This window comes from Mastomys coucha, unplaced genomic scaffold, assembly GCF_008632895.1.
Source record: "Mastomys coucha isolate ucsf_1 unplaced genomic scaffold, UCSF_Mcou_1 pScaffold21, whole genome shotgun sequence".
In the NCBI taxonomy this organism is placed as follows: Eukaryota; Metazoa; Chordata; class Mammalia; order Rodentia; family Muridae; genus Mastomys; species Mastomys coucha.
The window spans coordinates 86,129,528-86,145,091 of NW_022196904.1; the positions used below are offsets into that span (position 1 = coordinate 86,129,528).

At 44.7% G+C, this 15,564-nt stretch overlaps 1 long non-coding RNA gene across 1 annotated transcript in view; it reads right to left on the reverse strand.

Annotated features, from left to right (window-relative positions):
- Positions 1–15,564, reverse strand: part of LOC116100650 — a 21,998-nt gene continuing 6,434 nt past the window's right edge. Inside the window, exons 3-5 of the long non-coding RNA XR_004122682.1 lie at positions 14,486–14,548; positions 11,826–11,909; positions 1–270 (exon numbers count right to left, since the gene is read on the reverse strand). This is a non-coding gene — a long non-coding RNA (uncharacterized LOC116100650). The remainder of the gene's footprint in view (positions 271–11,825; positions 11,910–14,485; positions 14,549–15,564) is intronic.

Here is a 15,564-nt window from a genome sequence, read left to right on the forward strand (position 1 = left end):
TTGAGGAAGACAGGTTCATTTTTAATGGGCTAGTGACAGAAAGCGGAACCTTCAGGAAATTACCAGAATGTGATATTTGCTGGCTATTTTGGCACAGAATCAAAGAACACTATGTTGAAAGCAAACTTGGGTCAGACCACTTAAGATGGAGAGGAGGGAGAGCTGCTGTAAGTCCAATGGAGAAGTCTGGATCCTGGCTCTGCCGTGCACCTTGAACCAGCAGCATTGTTCAGTCTCCATGAGGGTGTGTAGAAATGGACATGAAAATGCCTGCAGTCGGGAGCGGAGACAGGAAGAGGATGAGTTTGGGCTAGCCTGTGCTGCCACAGAGAAGATCGCAGCTGCCTCCAGTCTGCATTCTTTGTTTTTCTCTCCCCGGGGGACAGAGCTTACCTAAAACAGAAGCTTTCCATCTCCATACTTCAGCACCCTGCCCTCTCAGCTGTGGGAGGTCCTCAGCTCAATAAATTCCTCTGCCGGGTCCAGGAGCACTTGCCTATCCCATAGCAGGGAAGGGAGGAGCTAAGGCCAGACTCCAGGGACCCTGCTGCCTACTCTTCTCTCTCTCTCTCACCCACTATGCTGTACATAAAAGCTTCTCTTCATACTTGGGAGCCTTTCTCTTTTCGGCCCCTTGGTCAGCCCTTTGGTCAGTGAGCCCTGAAACAAGAACTCAAAGCCATAGGTTCATTTCCTAGGACCCACCAAAACTCAAGAGGGAGTTCCCTAGCAGCCACAGATTTGGATAGTTCTGCCAGTGATTGTCTGCAGTAAGCTTGACCCTTCACCATTTACTCCTTTGCAGAAACCTGATATTGAATGTCAGGCAGAATCTTGGGCTCCACCAAAATACCCATACTGCCCCTTCTTCAGTAGATCTTGCTACCAAGAGCCAGAAAACTGGACATACTATCTCTCATCAATCAATACATATATTTGTTTCAAATTTCAGTATCAATAAAATCAGGATAAAACTTAACAATTAAGAGTCTAATTATCAGCTTCTATTCCTATGTGATAGAACATAAAATAAACTTGTGTCTTTTAAGATTTGTTTATTTATTTTATGTGTGTGAGTACACTGTAGCTGTACAGATGGCTGTGAGCCATCATGTGGCTGCTGGGAATTGAACTCAGGACCTCTGCTTGCTCCTGCCCCGCTGGCTTCGGCCCCTCTCCCTCCGGCATAATACACTGTAGCTGTCTTCAGATGCACCAGAAGAGGGCGTCAGATCTCATCAAGGATGGCTGTGAGCCACCGTGTGGTTGCTGGGATCCAAACTCAAGACCTTCGGAAGAGCAGTCAGTGCTCTTACCCACTGAGCCATCTCGCCAGCCCCTAAACTTGTGTCTTGAAGTTATCGTAGGTGAAGTAACCTCCATTGTAGGCTAGCTAAAACACTCACTGCAAGTCTGTGCAGTTCCCCAGGCAGTTTAGGCTCACTTCTTCCTGAGTTTGCTGTGTCTTATCACCACCCGTTCTCCCTCCTGGGCCATAAAGATGGCCTTCAGCAAGCCAAGCAGAGAGGCCTTCAAAAATCAACCCTGCTGATAGATACCTTGTTCAAGGGCTCCAAGACTCTGCAAAAGTAAGGAAATCACCTGCCTTGGTTTAAGCTGTCCAGCCTTAATTACTTTGTCCTGCAAGCCCCGTGAGAGGAGAGGGAGCTGAGAGGACGCTGAGAGGGAGGAAGAGTCTTGCACTCCGGTTGTCTGTGCTGTAAACCATGCAGGACCCAGTGAGGCAGAGCAAGAGAAGCCACTCCTAGAGCTTCCGTTAATACTCTAGAGCCTGACAAAATCTGTCATGCTTTTTGCTTTGCTTGAAAGATTTTTCTAGCTGGGCGTGAGTCCTAGCACTTGGATCTCTGTGAGTTTGAGGCCAGGCTGGTCTATATAGCAAGCTCCAGGAGGGCCAGGGCTACATAGAGAGAGACTCTGTCTTAAAAAGAAAAAAAATATGTATAAATCCAGACAAGCCAGAAGAAAACTTCCTCTCCAAAGGAAAGAGGAGGGAGGACCTGTTTGGTGAGTTCTGTCCAAGTTGACTCAGTGCCCTACTGGCCAGTCCCCAGCTTGAGTCTGGAGTGGTTTATTCTCATGTGTTTGAAGACTGGGTCAGCAGAATACATCTCAGGATTGTTTGTCTGTTTGTCCTTGTTGCCTCATGACTCCAGACAAGATTGCCAAAACTCATTCTCCCACCATCACGCTCCAAGAAGTCCTCTTAGGGATAAAATGCCAAGATTAATTTTAAAAGGCTGCTCCAAGAAGTCCTCTTAGGGATAAAATGCCAAGATTAATTTTAAAAGGCTCAAAGATGCTCATAGGCTTTCCCAAATGTCCCATGCCCATGAGCTTGTAGGAAAGCCAGCAGGGGCAGGAGGCAAGAGTTCCAGGACCTGGTCTTGGCTCTTTCTCTGACAGGCTGTGTAATGCAGATCTGTTGTTTTGCCTCTCTGGACTTGTTTCTGGGTGGGGGAAGCAATGGGGTCAGTAACTCATCCAGATATATAAACAGGCCTTTCCCCATTCAAGCATTGTAATGAGTGCTAGGGAGACTGGGGCACGAGCCTAGTATATCATCAGTTTCAGAAAAATCCTAGACCAAGGTTGGCAGCAACCAGTAAGGAAGCAAAGCAGAGAGAAGAGCAGTCCCCTTCCCTGGCTAGAGAGTTAGGGAGGGTCCAGAGGGCAGTATCTGAGCTGGACTTTAATATTCAACAAACACACATGCACAAACACATGTGTTGCACTTAAAACTCTGGAGAGTTTTGGGTGCTATGTTAATTCAACCAGGCACACATTGCAAAACTGGAGCCATAGTCTGTCTCTAAGCAATTGCCTCCAACTGGGCTGCTAAGGCCTTGTTGAGTGAGGAAAGACGGCATAGATGTGGTAGACCCAATCCATTCAGGTTTCTATCCTTCCTCATCATGCAGCCATTACATAACAGAAAGAGGGCTTGCCCCGAGGGAGCCAACATCCAAATGTGAGCAGATAAGCCCTCTGCTTCTCATAATTCAACAAGACACAGCTGTCACCAGACTTCAGTCATCCACACACTACTTCCCCTAGGGGTCAGGGATGGCCAAATGGAAAGAAACAAAGAGCTACATGAGGCCTGGAATGGTGGCACTCACCTGTGATCCTGTCCCCGAGGCAGGAGCAGGAGGATGGCAAGTTCGAGGCTATCTTGGACTACATAGAAAGTTCAAGACCAGACTCTCCATACACTGAGAACCTTTCTTCAAAGAAGAGGAGGGGGTCAGACCACCCAGAAAGAGCACAGGCTAGACCATCCTCCCAGAGGGAGGTTCTGTAGCCTGGAACATCCCGTGCTACATGTGTGTCAGAAGCATCATCCATCCACCGTCACCCAAAGGTCCCCCTCAGGAGTTCAACTCCAGGACAGGGCTCAGAGACACAGCTATCCTTGCACTTGCCTCCTTCAGGCATATGCCCCATGCTGACATTCCCTCCTGCACTCTCAAAACCATCACACAGAATCGAAGAGAAGACTCATTCACCCACAAGGAAGGGGCCTTGCCCTCTAGCCTCATGTATGCAGTCCTTTCGGATAATACACAACATACTACCACAGTCCATTTTCCGTGCCTTTTAAACGTTTATTTTTTGACAATTTCATGCATGTATATACTGAGTAGGGGCATTTTCATGCCCATGTCCCATCTCATTACCCACCTCTCCTCTGAAACCCTTCTTTCTCCCAACAAGCCTCTCCTGCTTTGAGGCCTTTTGTTGTTTTGGACCCAATAATCTTTTTTGTTTGGTTGGGTTTTTTTCGAGACAGGGTTTCTCTGTGTAGCCTTGGCTGTCCTGGAACTCACTCTGTAGACCAGGCTGGCCTCAAACTCAGAAATCCATCTGCCTCTGCCTCCCAAGTGCTGGGATTAAAAGCGTGCGCCACCACTGCCCAGCTGGACCCACTAATCTTAACTACGGTCCTTGCATATACATGAATGGGGTTCATTTACTGAAATATGGGCAACTCATCAGAGGCAACTACGGAAATGAAAGCCCATCCCACCTACCCTTTTCAGTGTTAGCACAAATTTTAACCAGGTAGTTGACCACACTCTCCCCAAAAAACATACATATGTGCATTTGTGATTGTCATATTTCCCTGCTTCCTTACAGCAAACTGGTCACATGACTGAAGGATGGTGTAGAGCTATCAAGATGGCTCAGCAGGTAAAGACATTTGCTGCTAAGCCTGACAACCTGAGTTCTATTCCTGGTACCCATGTGGGTAGAAGAGGAGAACTGTCTCTAACAAAGTGTCCTTTGATCCCCACCACACATTTGTCATAGCATTTACACACACACACATCAATCACAGGATAGATAGATAGATTAGACAGACAGACAGACAGACAGACAGACAGACAGAAAGACAGACAGACAGACAGACAGACAGACAGACAGACAGACAGACAGATAGATAGATAGATAGATAGATAGATTAAATAGATAGACAGGTAGATAGATAGATAGATAGATAGATAGATAGATGGATGGATGGATGGATGGATGGATGGATGGATGGATGGATGGATGGATGGATGGATAGATAGATAGATAGATAGATAGATAGATAGATAGATAGATAGATAGATAGATAGGTGTGAAACTTTTCTGGGCAATGTCTCTACTGTAAAGGAATATGACTCTCTTCTTATCCCTCCCTTTCTTCTGCTACCCGAAATGTCAGGTGTATGTAGAAGCAGTCAGCAGAGACCACACTATGAAGGCTGCATACCCAGGATGATGGGCTACAATAGAAGAGGAACCTGTTTTTGACATCATGATACACTGAGCCATGGGCTACATCTACACTTTCATCTATGAAAGAGACTACATGCTGTCTTAGTAAATTTGGGCTGCTATATAATAAAACTATCACAGATTAAGTAACTTAAGGAATATACACATATTCCTCACAGTTCTGGAGGTTGAGAAGTCGAAGATCCAGGTGCTGACTGATGGGTGGTATCTAGTGAGGCCTGGGTCTGCAAACACCACCATTCCACTAATCTCATCAGACAAATTCCACTCTCATGGCTTACCTGCCTCCCAAAGGCATATTTCCAAATACCATGAGCAGGGAATAGATTAAGGTCTTAACATGAATATTGGTCTGGGATACAGACTTTCAGTCCATAGCTTCGTGGTGATAAAGGGCTAGGGATAGACCCTGGAAGAATGTGTCATGTTACAATAGAAAGCTAGGGAGGGTATATTTGAGACAGTTTTATTACAATTCTAGCATTCAAACGTCTGAGGCATTCTGGTCTTCAATAATGACTCCAAAGCTAGCCTGAGCTACAAAATGATACCTGTCAATGATGATGATGGTGGTGGTGGTGGTGGTGGTGATGGTAATGGTAGTAGAGGAGGAAGAGGAAGAGAAGGAGGAGGAGGAGGAGGAAGAAGACAACTAAGAAGGGAAAAGGAGAAGAAGTAAATAATAAATACCACCAAGCTTGGTGGGAGATGGCCAGAGCTTGCTCCTCTGGCTTCAAAAAGTATGAAATCTAGAACCAAGTACAATACATGGCTCCTTTCTTAGAATATACTGAAGACTGGGGTTCAAATCTTCTCAAAAGAGACTCATGTTAAGGAAAATGTTTTTACTGTACAGGAATTGCTGCTGTGCCAAGTCCCACACTTCAGTTTAACCATAAATGCCCGAGCCATTGTCGGTACCATTTAAGCCAGTACTACTGGCCACGCTTCACAGTGGGATAAGTGCCTGCTTTCACCCCTGACGTTTCCCTGCATTGTCCTGCTCCAAAGGCTCCAGCGCTGTCTGCTGTCTGGACCAAGGAAAGTGAGTCCTTTGTACATTAACTTCATTCATCCCAATGTGTCAAACCATCTTGATTCTTCAAGACCTAGCTCAGACAGTCAGTCCCTCCTCCAAACACTTTTTCTCTAAAATCCCTTCCTGGGTCCCTCTTGTTTATTAATTATTATTAATACTAATGACAGTAATTCATTAGGCCATTATAAAAAGCCACACATCATGCTAAGTTATTCAATTGACTCTTACAATGACCTTCTGAGACAGGTGTTATAACAAGCAATCTATGGCTGAGGTTGAAGCAAAGAAAGGGGATAGTTGAGACATAGATTCTTTAAAATATATCACACACCAAGGTCAGAAAGCTGTGAGTGACTGAATCAGGATTTGTGCCTATGTGTAGCCCTAGTGTTATCTATGTAAGTGACACTGCCAGGCTCCTTTTTGGGGGGACTCGGAGTGTAAGATCCACTCTAGCTTTAGTGTCCCGGGATCATCAGGAGTGGCAAAGGGCCATGGCTTCTCTCTGGCTCTCTAGGAAGTACCACCAACGCCGTTGCTACTGGCTTCTTTTCTAAATGCAAGTCCTCCCCCAACCCAGGTTTTATGCATCTTTAGAATCTGGACTTGGCTTCTGAGTATTCTTTGCAGGGGCAAGTCAGCAATTTGTGGTTTCCCGGCAATGGCTCTGTGCTCCATTATAGAACTTGGCTTGTTTGCATTTCCATTATGAAGCAGGGCACCAGCCTGGGTCTCAATTACCCAGGCGACATGAAGCTATTCTGATTGAGTCCTGTGGTCAGTCACCTGCCCCAAGCCCTCTGAGTACAACCCACAGGGTAGGACAGAAGATCCAGCCCCACTATCAGAAAGATAAAACCCAAACTCTTACTCAGAAAAAAAATGATTGTTGTGATGGAGATGTTTCATGTGTTCTTTTGGTAGCTAGAAGGACAACAAATAGATTTAAATCCAAAGTGGCAGCGTGGTGGGGTGGAGCGAGCACACACACTATCAGTACGGGCAGGCAGCAAGCTAATGCCATCTCTCGGAAAAACAAACGGTGCTGTTTCTTTCCCAGCGTGCAGACCCTTTAATGCAACACTTGCACTTGATAGGAATTTATCTTACATATATTCTTGCATACTGTGATATATGCACAAATATATTTGCTCTATTTACTTTGCTTAAAGGTTTATTTATTATATATACAGCATTCTGCCTGCATGTATACTACAGGCCAGAAGGGGGCACCAGATTGCATCATAGACGGTTATGCGCCACCATGTGGTTGCTGGAAATTAAACTCGGGACCTCTGGAAGAGCAGTCAGTGCTCTTAACCTCTGTGCCATCTCTCCAGCCCCACTCTATTAATTAGCTTTATTACTTGTTTGTGCATACATGGACTTGTGTGCATGTATGTATGTACATGCGTATTTGAAGGCCAGAGGTCAACACTGGGTGTTTTCCTCTGTGGCATCTTCACATGTATTGATCTGCTTAATTGCATTTGGGGGTTGTAAAATGGCTTAGCCACTAAGGGAACTTGCCAACAAACTTGGTAACCTGAGTTTGATCCTCAGAACCCATAGGCTATAAAAAGAGAACTTGATCCTACCCTTTGAGCTGTGCACACACACAGATAGACAGACAGACAGACATACAAACATATAGATAGATGATAGAGATAGATAAATATGTAAAATATTAATTAATTATTTTATCTTAAAATTTGTTTATCCTAGTGCGTGTGAGCGTCCCCAGCTCAGCTGGGCGGGGGGGCTGTTTGGAGAAGGGAGCAGGGAAATGGCTTAGCAGGTAAATGTGCTTGCTGCGTAGGCCTGACAACCTGAACTCAGATCTCTGGAGCCCATATGAAAAAGCCAGATACAGTAGGACACAGCTGTAATCCCAGCTCTCCCATGAAAAGAAAGCAAGGATTGACTCCTGAGGTGGTTCTCTGAATACACACACACACACACACACACACACACACACACACGATGAAGTAAGTAAATAATATTTTAAAAAATATATAAGGGGGGCTGGTGAGATGGCTCAGCAGGTAAGAGCACTGACTGCTCTTCCGAAGGTCTTGAGTTCGCATCCCAGCAACCACATGGTGGCTCACAACCACCCATGAGATCGGACGCCCTCTTCTGGTGTGTCTGAAGACAGCTGCAGTGAATTACGCCTGAGGGAGTGGGGCCATAGTGATCGGGGCTGGAGTGAGCGGAGCCGGATTGAGCGGGCCAGCAGAAGTTCAACAGCAGCCATATACATGATGATTCACGGCCATCTATACAGCTACAGTGTACTCATATACATAAAATAAATAAAATTAAATATATATATGTATATATATACATATACACACACACACACACACACACACACATATATATATATATATATATATATATATATATATATACACACCAGCAGATGGCTCAGCAGGTAAAAAACAAAACAAGACAGAATAAAAAACATAGTAACAGCCAGCAGTGGTGGTGCACGCCTTTAATCCCAGCACTTGGGAGGCAGAGGCAGGCGGATTTCTGAGTTCGAAACCAGCCTGGTCTACAGAGTGAGTTCCAGGACAGTTGGGGCTACAAAGAGAAACCCTGTCTCGGGGAAAAAAACAAACAAACAAACAAAAAACCATAGTAACAAAAGAACATACTTGAAATTTAAGAGGTCAAATTTAGCCGGGCAGTGGTAGTGCACGCCTTTACTCCCAGCACTTGGGAAGCAGAGACAGGTGGATTTCTGAGTTTGAGGCCAGCCTGGTCTACAGAGTGAGTTCCAGGACAGCCAGGGCTACACAGAGAAACCCTGTCTCGAAAAGAGAGAGAGAGAGAGAAAAAGAGAGAGAGAGAGAGTGAGAGAGAGAGAGAGAGAGAAGAGATCAAAATGTAAACATTATGACTACAAGAAATATATTTTAACTTCCTATCATCATTCTACAATATATTCACATGCCTCTCCAATATTTAAAATTAATATTATTAACATATTAATGGGTGTACGCCTGCAGCATCAGTACTTGGGAGCCTCAGATGGAAAACCTGAAAGTTCAAGTACCGGCCTAGACTACCTAGCAAAATGCTATTTAAAAAAAGAAAATGCTGGAGATATAGCTCAGTGATAGCATGCCTGCCTAATATTCTGGAAGCCCTGCATTCAACCCCCACCACCAAATAAAGTGGGCATGGCGGTACATGCCTGAAAATCCAGCCCTTAGGAACAAAAGGCAGGAGACTCTGGCGCTCACAATTGAGTCAATTCTTACAAAGAAAGCATTCAGCACGGTGCACAGAGAACAGGTAAGGTACACATTTTTTTGTTTGGTTTGTTTGTTTGTTTTTTCATTTTGGTTTCTTGAAACTGAACTTTATTCTGAAGCCCAGGCTGGCCTAGAATTCACTGTGTAGCCTAGGCATGCCTTGAACTTGTGGTAATCCTCCTGAGTCAGCCTCTAAGTGCCAGGATTATATCCATGAGTCACCGTGCCCAGCAAGGTAAACATTTACATGACTATGTTTCCCAAAAAATGTTGCTGTCTAACTTGGAAGCAGAAAGCTAAACAGAGATCTAGTAGGAATTATATTTTGGATATGAAGAGGAGAAAAGAAGGGTTAGAAAATGCAAAAACAGAGCAACAGCTGGAGATTCTGAGTAAACATGAGGCTCATGAGAATTCTGAGAGAGAGGAGAGAGAGAGAGAGAGAGAGAGAGAGAGAGAGAGAGAGAGAGAGAGAGAGAGCTGGCCAAGTACTAATAGTACTAACAGCTAATGGTAACATGGGCTTACTACATGTCAGGAGATCCTGGATGTTCCCATCTCATAACACTTGACTAACCAATACTGAGAGGTACATACTGTCATTTTCCTCACTCCATAAAGAACAGAATTGTGGAGAAAGTAAACCATTTGCCCAACAGCTGACAACTACTTGATGAGCCAAGATCCCAAAGAACAGAGTTGGGCTACAAGTCTTCTTTCCTTAAATATTTTTTTTTAGATTTACTTATTTTATGAGTGTTTATTTGTGTGTATATCTGTATGTCCACTATGTGAATGCCTGGTGCCCTTGGATGTCAAAAGAAGACATTGGATCCTCTGGTACTGGAGTTACAATGGCTGTAAGAACTGAACCTGGGTCTTCTGCAGAGAAACAACTGATACATCTCCACCACACCCCCAAGTCTTCATTCTTAATAATTATGCTGTACCATGAAGGGCAACCTCGGGAAGTAGAAACCCCTCAAGAATTAAGGAAAACACTTCAAATGGGAACCAAGATACCTACTCTATGCCAATAGTTAGTGCTTGAAATTATCAGTTAATGGTCACCCACATTCTAAGAGAACAGGACTATCGTCCCCACTTTTAGACTCTGAATTTGGACTACAGAAGCTAAGTCCATTTCACAATGGTTCCGTATGTTCTCCACCCACCCTGCAGCTCATCTTCTAGCTTCTCAGGAAAACTAGCAGAGATCCAGTTAGCAGAATCCAAACCTTCACACTTACTTCCTGACCTGAGAAGTTAGAGCCTTCTAACTTCTTGTAGAAAAGGACAAGTGAAAACCTGGCTGCTCCATAGGCCTAGGCAAGCCAAGGTAAGTCAGATGCAATACCACGTTTCAGAGGGAACACCATCACACACAATTTAGAGGGTGGAAGTCTGTATCTCTATCAAATCTAGACACTACAGAAACCTTACTCAGGGAGATGATGGTGGTCTACTATAAACTTAACTGAGTAGTAACCGTAACTGTAGCTGCCATGCTGAGTGGAAATAGTGTATCCTCTGGCCATATTTGGAGTACACTGAAATGTGTCTCATTTCAAATGTTGTATAGTTTCCCACTCTCTCTCTCTCTGTCTCCCTCTCTCTCTGTCTCTCTCTCTCTCTCATGCACACAGACACACCACACACACACACACACACACACACACACACACACACAAACCTTCTCTCCTACAGGACCCTTATCATCTTTGGAGATCTATCAACACAGACCTTTTAGAAATATAGGGGTTATGGGAGTGGTTCTGACAAATAGGAAAGCATAAGGTCAAATCATGACTGAATATTCCTTAGAATAGAAATTTTTTCAAAGAAGGTGAGGGGGTTTGCCATATGATAGAAGTTTCTAGGGGCTAGAGAGATGGCTCAGTAGTTAAGAGCACTGACTGCTCTTCTAGAGGTCCTGAGTTCAAATCCCAGCAACCACATGGTGGCTCACAACCATCTGTAATGAGATCTGATGCCCTCTTCTGGTGTCTCTGAAGACAGCTACAGTGTACTTATAATAAATAAATAAATAAATAAATAAATAAATAAATAAATAAATAAATCTTTGGGCTGGCAAGATGGCTCAGCAGGTAAGAGCACTGACTGCTCTTCCGAAGGTCCTGAGTTTGGATCCCAGCAACCACATGGTGGCTCACGACCACCCATAATGAGATCTGACGCCCTCTTCTGGTGCATCTGAAGACAGCTACAGTGAATTACGCCGGAGTGAGCAGGGCCAGCAGAGGTCCTGAGTTCCCAGCAGCCACACACATGATAGCTCATGGCCATCTGTACAGCTACAGTGTACTCATACACAAAATAAATCTTTAAAAAAAAAGAAAGAAGTTTCTAGGCATTCAGTAGTCTAGAACGTGCAGAACACCCTTCTAAGGTGAAGGACAGGTTGTACATTAGCACCGCTACCATGGGAACAGTGCTTAGTGGATTCTGAAGACTGCATAGAGAAGACAAATGGGCTTGTTCCACTCATCTAATGACTTGGAAGGCTGTCAGGTTTAAGATTCAGAGCAAGTTCTGTCTGTACAAAATAACCTCCATGACCCTCGGGCACATGACCCAGAGCTCTGGGCCAAAAGGATGCTGTACAACATCTCTAGAGTGCTATGAAAGAAAAGCTGCAGACTTAAGAGTTCTAGAGCCAGACCTGCCCTATGTGCAAGAGACTAACTCACCACCTGGAAGTAGATCTCGGGCTACCACAGGGTCCTGGTGGAGTGACGGCTTCACGGTGAGATACCATGTCGGTCGACTTTTACCTGCCAAGAAGGTACCCATGTCTTAAATTCCCTAATACCCATAACTGATCCATTACATGGCAAAACGATTTTACAGATGGGACCAAGTTATAGATTTTGTTTGATTGTTTGTTGAGACAGGATCTCACATAGCCCACTTGGCCTTGAAGTCACTAAGCAGCCAACAATGACCTTAAAAATCTCAATCCTTTTTACTTAACCTCCTCAGTGCTGCTCCACCACATACCTCTCCAGTGTTAGGTTACAGGCATGCTCCATCACAAACCTCCCCAGTGCTGTGGTTACAAGTGAGCATCACCACAAACCTTCTCAGGTGCTGGGACTCCAGAGTGCTCCACTACACACATCCCTAGTCCTGGGGTTATAGATGTGGTTGTGTTCCACCAACCAGCCATTACACTACAGGTCTAAAACTGGGAAATTTTTACTGGACTATTCTCATAAGTCTTAAATGTAGTCATCTTTAATATTTGCCTTGTTACATAGCCCAGGTTGACAACAAAATTGCTTTGTAGCCAAGGCTAGCTTCCAATTTGTGATCCTCCTGCCTCAACCTCCCAAGTGTTGGGATTACAAGTGTGCTCCACAATACCTGTCTTATACATATGGTTATGAGAGAAGCTGAGGGACACTTAACACACAGTGAGGGAGAAAAGTGAGTGTGGAGGTGTGACTGAGAATGCCCTGCATAGGCTCAGGTGTTTGAACAAGTAGTCCCCTGTTGGAGGCACCATTGAGAGTGTTTAGGAAGTATGTCACTGGGAGCACCGCTGAGTGTGTTCAGGAAGTGTGTCACTGGGAGCACCGCTGAGTGTGTTCAGGAAGTGTGTCACTGGGTGCACAGCTGAGTGTGTTCAGGAAGTGTGTCACTGGGTGCACCACTGAGTGTGTTCAGGAAGTGTGTCACTGGGTGCAGACTCTGAGGGTTCAAAGTCGGGTGCCATTCAATCACACTGCATTCTTTCTACTTCCGGCTTCCAGTTCCAAATGTGAGCTTTTAGCTTCAGTTCCTGTCACCATACCTTCCGATTGTTCCCATCATGCCTCTCAAACCCTCTAGAGCTGTGCTCCTAAGTAAATTCTTTCTTCTAGAAGTTGCTTTGTTCAGGCTTTTATTATAGCAACAGAAGAGGAAGTAAACAGAGATTGGGGTGATGCAGCCATAAGCCAAGGAACACTGGCAGCCACCAAAACCTGAAAAGGGCAGAAACGGATTCTCCTCTCTGAGCCTCCAGGGGAAATGTAGCCCCACTGACACCTTGACTTCAGTCCAGCCATATGAGTTTAAACTTCTGACTCCCAGAACTAGACAATTTCACAATGTTCCTGTCCACCAAAGTTATGGTAATTTGTGCTAGAAGTCATTAATAAACAATACTTGAAGTTAGTATACATCTGTACCTGCCCATGGTGGTTATTTTATCAACTCTACCAAGCCATACAATGACAGTGATAATCCACTGTGTGATGAAAATGAGGCGATACATTTTCTGAGGTACATAAACACAATGGTAAGAACATTTGGTCTAGAAGGGTTACCTGCCTCTGTTGTCTTCTGTCTTCCTCCATTCACACCTATGGCCCAGGCAAGGGAGACCAAGACTCTCCAATAAAAACTACTATTGGAGAAGGAGAAGGGGGAGGGGAAGAAGAAGGAGGAAGAGAAGAAGAAGAAGAAGAAGAAGAAGAAGAAGAAGAAGAAGAAGAAGAAGAAGAAGAAGAGGAAGAGGAAGAGGAAGAGGAAGAGGAAGAGGAAGAGGAAGAGGAAGAGGAAGAGGAAGAAGAGGAAGAAGAGGAAGAGGAAGAGGAGGAAGAGGAAGAGGAAGAGGAAGAAGAGGAAGAGGAAGAAGAGGAAGAAGAGGAAGAAGAAGAAGAAGAAGAAGAAGAAGAAGAAGAAGAAGAAGAAGAAGAAGAAGAAGAAGAAGAAGAGACTCTCGTTAGTGAGATCAATCAGCAGATGAAATCACTTGGAGCACAAGCCTGATGACTGATGATAGGGTTCAATACAGAGAACTTACAACATAGAAAGAGAGAACTAAATCCTAAAAGTTGTCCTCTGGCTTCCACATGCATGCCATGGAATGGGTGTGTGGCTGCATACACATCACACACACACACACACACAAAGAAAGAAAGAAAAAAGAAAACTCAAATCTACATCATAGGTGGGATGCTGTAAATTTTAGGTACTACTTGAAAAATGGAAGTGCAGGTGCTGGGCTTGTCCCAGTAACTAGAGTGCTTGCCTAGCATGTATAATGCCCTGGGTTCAGTCTACAGCACTGCATAGAAGTGGACATATCATGGCACAAGCCTGTACTTTCAGCACTTAGAAGGTAAAATCAGGAGGGTCAAAAGTTCAATGTCATTCTCAGTTATATTACAAGTTTGAAGCAAGGCTACACTACATGAAACCCAGTCTGAAAACATAATAAAACAAACCCCTCAAAACTAGACCGAGTTCGAGGCCAGCCTGGCCTACGGAGTGAGTTCCAGGACAGCCAAGGCTATACAGAGAAACCCTGTCTCAAAACACAAATGAACAAACAAACAAACAAACAAAAACAAAAACCCACCACCAATTACACGAAATCCTCGAAGTGAACGTAGCTGCAGTGAAGGCTTCTTGATTGTTTCCTCTGCAAGAAAAGAAAAGCAGCTTAGAGTTTATACTTAGTCTCTTGAACAATAGTGAATGCCTGGCAGGCTGGTCAGGGACTAAGAAAAAGAAGCAGAGCTCAGTGGTGAAGGCCTCCAGTCCAGCCTCTCAAGTAGCTGAGGCAGGAGAATCACAAGCTTGAGAGCTGTCTGAGCTATGGGATGGGTTCCAGCCAGCCTGGGAAGTTTAATTGAACATTTGGGATATATCTCAGTGGTAAAGCACTTGCATGGCATGTGTAAGACCCAAGGCTCAGCAACACAAAAGCTAACTACATACATACATACATACATACATACATACATATATACATACATACTAGTGTTGGAAGATTGAACCTAAAAGACCTAGACTAGAGGAGTGTCGAACCTGTGGGTCACTAGCGCAGCTTAGCATCCACAATAAAGAGCGTGCCATAGAGAAGCTCAAGAGACAGATGGTTCATCCTGGGATGTCAGCCAGCCTGTGTCCTCAGCCACCCCAGAGCTGACACAATGGACCCAGGAGCTGAGTGGCTATGGTTGCTAAATGGGTTCAACAAGATGAGATCCTCTTACAAAAGCTGAGGTAGTTGCTGCCCCTCCTAGATGTCCAAAATCCAGCAGAAGGCCAGTACTAAGCTCTTGGCAAAACACCAGTTCTCCGGGAAACCAGTCACCTCTTGAAGAGCAGGCTGATTTCACTAGAGCCCCTCAGTCTCCAGGAAGCAGTGAGATGATGCTGATTCTAGATACAATTCCTCCTTCCTAGCCCTCAGTGTAATGCATTGTGGTAATGCTGTGGAATCGGAACTTAGGCAAGAGAGAATGAAATAGCGTAAGCAAACACAAGGATAAGATAGACAAGTGTCTACCATAAAGAGGAGATGATTGGGAAGACATATTAGTGAGGATATTGAAGTTAAGGGCCGGATACCAAAAGCAGCATGCAACTTTTGACCCTCAAAATTATCTTTTCTCCTCCCTCTCCCTCTCCCTCTCCCTCTCCCTCTCCCTC